Source organism: Pterocles gutturalis, unplaced genomic scaffold (assembly GCF_000699245.1).
Source record: "Pterocles gutturalis isolate BGI_N339 unplaced genomic scaffold, ASM69924v1 scaffold16329, whole genome shotgun sequence".
NCBI classification, from domain to species: Eukaryota; Metazoa; Chordata; class Aves; order Pterocliformes; family Pteroclidae; genus Pterocles; species Pterocles gutturalis.
Genome location: NW_010136054.1, coordinates 19,350 through 27,082, shown reverse-complemented (window position 1 = coordinate 27,082; position 7,733 = coordinate 19,350). Strand labels below are relative to the sequence as shown.

At 42.1% G+C, this 7,733-nt stretch overlaps 1 protein-coding gene across 2 annotated transcripts in view; it reads right to left on the bottom strand.

Moving 5' to 3' along the window:
* The window catches only part of GABRA5 (gamma-aminobutyric acid (GABA) A receptor, alpha 5), a 55,472-nt gene that overhangs the window by 28,608 nt on the left and 19,131 nt on the right, over positions 1 to 7,733 (bottom strand). The window lies entirely within an intron of this gene.

Sequence of the window (7,733 nt, the reverse complement as noted above, 5' to 3'; positions counted from 1 at the left end):
GTTGCTCCTGCTAAAATCATGCCAACCCGCTATCAAACTGAATGTGAGACAAGCCAGAGGGACCACTGTGTGTGCATGCTGTAGGCCTTATCCAGAAACACTGAGTCATGTGGACTGATTTTATGTATGTAAGCTGTTCCAATAAGATCATTCTTTCTTATCAGTACGTGAAGGAACTCCTCTGCTGGAGCTTCTGCCATGCACCATATATTTATCTGCTTTCTGTAGACATTTCAACTGGACTAGGAATTTAACTCGCACTGTTACAGACATAAAGAAGCACTGGCTTTACATATAGATGTAACTATTTAAATACATAAAAATAAATGTTTATAAATAAAAGCATATAATGAAAATATTTGTAACTCTATACAAAGTTATATAGAAAGTCAATGACATATATGTGTATATATGACTATATATAGAACTACAGTTAGTTTCTGTGGAAACCACATGGTATCAGTGCAGTCCATTTCAGTTCAACATACTGTGAATTACCAGGGCACCTTGTCATGAAAAAAAAAAAAAGCATAATTTTCCCCAGCGCGAATTGTTGCCTGGCAAAACAATTTGATCCTGGACTGCCTGGCCACTATATGGAAATTCTTGAGCTATAGTGGACATATGGGTAGGGAAGGAAAAATTCTTAGGAAAAAAAGGGACATATACTATAGATGTTCTGTATGACTGACAGATCAAACTGAACACACAGAAAAGTTTGAGGTAAATTTCTGAGCAGTGCAATATCAGTTATATCCATATCAAATATATCAACAGAGCCAAAGCTTGCTTTTCTGGGTGCAGGCAGCACACAGCACAATGAGAATCTGGTTTTGATTAGGCCACTTTGATATTTGCATAATACAGATTATTTGCTCAGGATGGTGAGGATGCAAATCTCATTTTGCATTAGGAATACCCTTATGCCTTTCTTGTTTTATGCTGTTATTCTGCCTCAGAGGCGACAGACCAGAGACACCCAAAGCCTTGCAGTCTGCCCTGTGCTGGGGTGACACCGGGCTCTGCTGGAGTGCAGCCTGATTCCTTACCAAACTGCTGCCCTGGGGGGCAAAAATCTGCCAAGAAATTCACAACACCCTTCCACGAGAATGCAAAAAAAAAAACAAAACCCAAACCCTTTCCTATTACCACAGCCGCATGTAGCCATAATTCACAGCTATATATACCCACTGCTTCATACTACCACACCAAAAGGAGTATTCGTGCTACAAGAACTCCAATCCAAAGAGATCATAAAGGGTAACAATCTGTCTGTGTACAGATGGCACAGCATTCAGCCAGTCCAATTCAATATAATGCAATGATGCCTTGCCGGGGCAGCCCAGCTACATGGACAATAAATTGGGGGAAACAGCTCCACTCTCTGCCAATGCACAGAAATTCTGGAGCTTTACCAATAGCTGGAAATGGCAAAATAAGCACCAAGAGATGTAATAGTATCGTTGCCTAGAGAGCGTATAATGAGGATGGGCTGGGAAACAGGGAGGGAAAATGACAAACTGCAAACTAATAGAAAATGTGAAGATAATACAACATACAATGTAAAAGAAAAAAAAATACAGTTCAGAATAGAGATAATGTATCATTTAGTGAGAACAGACAGGAAGTCTACAACACAGAAAATAAATGACCGAGGTCTGAGACATCTGTCCTCAGGCAAGACTGTTCTTGGACTTTGTTTTTTAAAAGAAATTTTAAAAACACTAAAATACAGAGTTTTCTGCAGTGGAGACTACCCTCGGTCACCAAAGCCTGCAAAGCCACTGTCACTGAAAGTGCTACATAGATTAATTTAATAAGCTGGTTCCAGTAGCATCCCATCCAGTACTTGCATCCTTTTCATAAAAAAACACTCTAATGGGTACTTTAGAGCAAGGCTGCCATCCCTCCAGTACATTGTTACATTTTCTGTACAAAGTATTGCAAATCTAATTTTCTTGACAAATTTAGAAGCCTTGCTCCAAGTACCATAAGAGAGCTGGTGTGTTTTACTGCAGTCCATCTCCTGTCTCTTTGTCTACCAACAGTTCAAGTATGCTGTGTCAATGTTGCAGCTTGACAACATTTTAATACACATACTTGTCATCTGCAAACCTCAAGGGGGGGATCCCTATATCTATCTTACCAAGAGAGCAGCTGTGGAATCAGGAAGTGAAGGAAGATTCAATGCAGAATTATGAGTAAGAACTTCTTTTCCATCTGACTGTCCTGTGAATTGTGTCTTGCTGCCTGCATTTATGGAAATAACCCTTGTGTGTAATGGGGAAGGCTGTAGACATTCCTCAGCTGTAACTGTGGAAGAGAAGTGAAGATGAGGTGCACAAAGACTGTGATTTAGTGGAATTTAATTAAGACCCTCCAGAAATTATTTTTCCTGTCTTAAGTGAAAAGGTAGCACATAAGGCTGGAGGGCACCTGGCTGCCACTACCTGTCTCAGAAGCCGCAAAGACCCTGGTGGTGCCAGGGCTGCTCCTGTGCCCCTTCTGAATTCCTCATCCAGCAAAAAGTGGTATACCCCTTAAAAGGATGGTGCTTGGTGCAGCCTTCTGGGTCTAGCCCAGGAGTAGGGAGAACAAAGTTTAGCAGCTGCAAATGTGCTTGGGTACAGCCTTTCCTTCCATTAACATGAAATTCTGCTCCTTATCAATGATATCTGCATGCTTCTTTCCTTTTCCTGTGGCTCCATCCTAGGGCCACTCCTAGTCTGGCCATCTTGAACAGATGATCTAGCTATAACTATTTGTGACATGTTATTATGTAATTCAGCCTCTTAAGGTAATTTTAAAATGCTCAGTGAACAACTCTGCTAGCTACCTCAAAGCCTGCATTACCTGAGGCTTGTGAAGTGTCTTCTAATGGGCAACGGAACAGACAATTTGACTGTGGGTTCTGATACACTGAATAAATGTCACCACCCTGAATTTCCGCAGAGTGCTCTGTGCCCAACAGGAGCTGTTTTTCATTACTTTGTGAGGATCTGTAAAACAGAGTCATTAAATTGACTCCTGGTTCAAAGAGACTGGATTTTCTACTATATACTGTGTACAGAAAAAAAAAAAAAAAGCAGCACCGCAGCCATCTCTTACACTCTAGGGGCTGGAAGCACAGGTCACTGCATACGGATTTGCTCCTACGTGCAGAGTACAAACTATATATTCACATTAGAGCTCCACGAGTCAGAAAGAAATTGATATATGCACCTGCTCTGTCAAATATCACCTGGGGTCATATTTGCACACTTTGGCTTTTAACATAGTGTTAAAGCTTAGGCATCCTTTGCATACCCTAGTTTACACAGCTGATGATAACAAAATAACTCACAGTTTGCATTTACTGAAAGAAGAGAAAGGAGACCTTGGCATGCATAAAGGAAACAGTCTTTGCCTGATCCTTTTAATATGGACACTCCAGTAGGGTCTTGCTGTGCTCACTGCAGCAGTTATCTGAGCTAGAGACAGTCTCCAAACCAGGATTTTTCTGTCACAGCACAAGCACTGCTCAAACTGGAGTTCTTTCCAACAGCGGCATTTGAAAGCTTCCCTCCTCCACCATCATTCTGTCTTAATAAAAGTCCTATGGGATTACTTTCTCTCAAAGTTTTTTTGACAAGACAGACAAGTGTCTGTTAGAGGTCCTTTATAATGGGAGGACAAACCTCTGATTTTATTGAAGTTAATGGTGAAATTCTCTTTGACTTCAGTAGAATTGGTATTCACCCAAAATATGTAACAAACCCTGATTGATTTATTATTATAAAAAAAAATTCATTTTCATAATGCTCCAAATATTTACACTCCTATACAAATGTTAATCAACCAACAAAATGCTATAGTATACCTTAACTATCTGAAAAAAAGTTAGCTCTAAAAATTATTTAATGTATCATCCATAATTGTATATGAAACCTTCATCAAAGCTTCATTATGTATAGCCTTTAAGAACATAAAGTGTTTACTGAAGTTGTTTCAACAAAATGTAGACACATAAGCAAATACCCATCTAAGAAAAGCACAACAATTTCAAGCAGCAACTCCATAAAAGTCACCTTCAACCATTTTCACTGGAGAATGAAGTATGGTGATGGTCTCAAGACTGTTGCTCCTTAACAAGGAAGAGCAGAAGGAAGTGCTAAAGTCAATAGTGTGGCAAGGAAACCAATGCAGATGTTTGGGAGCCAGACATCCGCCACAAGTGTACTTCAAGGAGAGGTGGGAGCCCCTCAGCAGAAGTCCCAGAGGCACAAGGCACCCTGTCCTGCAAGAGCCTGTTTCAGGGTGCTGCAGGGGACTCCCCGCTGTTCCTGTGATTTCCCGCAATGCAAGGAGAATCCACTCCTGCTCGTGGGAAAAGAGCTGGGTGACTGAGCAAAGCTATCCTCTCTCTGCTACCCCTGGAAGTGCAGAAAACACCTTCCGGAGTGTTATCTGCAGCTGCCAGGTAGGAGGTAAGGGCAGTCACCTGCCCAGGGAGCCAACAGACAGCCACAGCAACTTGCTTTTTCTTATCAGCTCCTATCTTTAGGATGTAAGCAAACTGAAATAGAGAGCTTTGGAAGGAAGAGGGGAGCAGAAAGGCAGAGTCACCAGTGGCTTTTGGGAGAAGTTGAGTGTTGGATAACAGTTACTGATGAAGGGGACGCAAGGAAAGTTTTGTTAGCTCTGAGGTATTGGGGCCAGAGAGATATGAAGCTTTTCTGCCTGTTTGCCCTAATCCCCAAACCAGCTCTGTCTTCTTAGTTGTTTATTTCTGTGCAGTGCCCTTGCTCCTGATTAAAGGGAACATTTTAACGCTGTGCTTTGGCCCTACCTGTGCTGACAACCCGTACCCATGGTGGGGCTCAGGCTAGAATGGGCGCAGAAGACCCAAAGTGCCCTTCCCAGCACAAGGCCAGCCATCACCATTTTCCTTTAAAAAAGGCAAAACATTTACTTGAAACTCATCTCAAATCTATCAACATCTCCCCAACATGCCAAAATAGAGTTAAGTGGATCCAGCCTTACCCAAGCCGTACCCACCCAAAGGCGCTGGCCGGCTCCCTGCAAAGGGAGACTTCAGGCTCGGGTCAGACCCTGCTCAGGAGCCAGCTCCAAAAGAAGCTTCCCTGGGTTCCTGCTCTGACAGAACCTCAGTAGAACAATTTGAGCTCTTGGGGAATCTCCAGTATGCACTCTCGTGCACACATACGGATGACAGAATAACGGACAGGTGCTGGTTTGGGTTGTTATTTTTTCTAACTGTGAACACATTGTTAGGTTTGTGAAATTACCCATTTAGTCTTGACTCAGGACACAACTATTCTCCCACCATGGTGTCTTGGGAACACTTCTGTAACCAAACTATTATTCCTTTCACAGGGTTTTAAAGCTCTGTTTCAGCACAGTAAGTGTGTCATCCAGGGAACTGATGTCTCTCTCTGTTCTTTAAGTAAATGTAATGTGTGCTTATATGAGCATATATATATACACTGACACACACAGATACATACACATATATATATATGGAAAGGCCTTTATTGGTTCTGAAGCACTTCCCATAGAGTCCTAACAAACCTCGTTGATGGTGGTGATAGTGGGTGACCTAACACGGCACAGAAGTGTTAGGATATGGATGCACATTCAGTCACTGTATCGGCAGCTGTACGGGTCACCCTGAAACCTGTCCGTGGCTGGGTGACTATCTGCAGCCTGGCTCAGGGGAGAGAAGTGGTTATTCTTGGTAACTCAAACACTGCCTTGCTCAAGAATCTCCATCACTGCGTTGGATAAGAGGCCAAAATAGGGACTCAAGGCCTTGTTCTGTGCCTCTGTGTGGGATATGGAGGCAGCTCACTGCTTCTTATCTATAATCCCAGTTATAGACTTGTTTCCTTGGGATCCACCACACAAAGTGAACACAGAATAGAAATTAAAGCTAGGAGCTGGAGTGAGGTGGTCTGCAGAAATTTCTGTCTTAGCCCATTTTTCCTTCATAATCACTCTGCCAAGAATACTACCCTTTCCCAACTTTCCTGTGATGCCGAGATGTGTTATCTTTATATGACACTAAAATGTTCTTTGAAAATGCCACAGGGAAGGGGCTATGGAAGACTAAGAGCTCCAGTTACTGATGTTTTTGTGAGCTGTGAAAACATAATTCATATGCATGGTGTACTTGACAGCAAAACTCTCTCATTTTAAGCAAACCAAATCCTTAGCATAGCTTATGTTGAAGTGAGAAAACAAGACTTTAATTGCCTAGATTAACTGTGCTGAAGAGCAGGTTATCCTGAGATGATCTGAGGTGGACAGGATTGATCTCAAAAGCTGAACCACTATAGGAATTACCTCTCTGTATGTGGAGTACCTTGGCTTACCCAGAGCACACTCTTAGATGGAGGCAGAGGAGATGTTCAGCCTGTAGATGCAGGAAGAACTGAGAAAGGAAATTAACCAATACAACACTTAAATTTTTACCTGATCTTTGATAAGGATTTGGGGGTCATAGAAAGAATCACATTTCCAGCTCCTGGTAGAAGTTTAGAGTAGAGGTAATACCTTTCATTCTACAGTCTTTCCTTTATATGGATAAAAGCAATGGATGGAGCACTGTGTTTGTGCTTATCCATCCTTGCCATGCAAGGTGTCTAATGAAGTCCATGAGCAAGGTAAAACTTGCTGGAAGAAGCTTTATTTTTTATCAGACTAACTGGTGCAGTAAAAAGACCAAGCTTTTTGTCAGTCAGCTCCTTCTTTAGGTTATCTGCCTACAAACCTTCCTTTCCTAAAGAAACTTTAGACCTATATGGCTATGCAGCTATGAATGCTATAGCACAACATTGCACCTATCTACTTGATAATTTCACTTTAAAACCTCTCCAATCTTTCTCTCCTTGCTGGTCCCTTATACATGATGAACTCACCTTGACACCCCATGAGGAAGGCCTTAAATCTCTCCTCTGCAGTAGCTTGTATTTTTACTGAATTCTTGAACTAAATCCCAAAAATCTAAATAGTACTGGCAACGCTGAGAAGCTGATGCATTTGTTCCTGCAGGTAACAGCAACAGGACAAAGGGTAATGGTTTTAAACTAAAAGAGGGTAGATTTAGACTAGATATAAGGAAGAAATTTTTTTACAATGAGGGTGGTGAGGCACTGGAACAGGTTGTCCAGAGAGGTGGTAGATGCTCCATCCCTGGAAACATTCAAGGTCAGGCTGGACAGGGCTCTGAGCAACCTGATCTACTTGAAGATGCCACTGCTCATTGCAGGGGGTTGGACTAGATGACCTTTAAAGGTCCCTTCCAACCCAAACCATTCTATGATTCTATGACCAAGCAATTTGACAATATGTTTTTTCACAGGGAAACATGTGCACATGCCTATTTGTATGTAGCCCTATTGGTACACGGAAGAAGTTGTTCAGCCACTCATTCAGGATATTATTATCTGGGGTTTTTTGCCTTGTCTCTGAAATGCTACACACTCCCGACCAATACAGCCATGAAATGCCAGGTAAAGCGGTAGGCTGTGGGTACTCGCTGCTCCAGGGAAGAGCCGTCTGATCCCTCAGCTGTTTCACATCATAAACAGTCATTAAACAGGCCTCAATTTACCATCTGTTTGCTATTTATACCACCACCAGTACTAGCATCTGCTACAGCATAAGCACCTGTTTGCTATACCGCAACCTGAGAGAAGGAAGGGTTGAATCTCCTAGTGACATTTGACTGT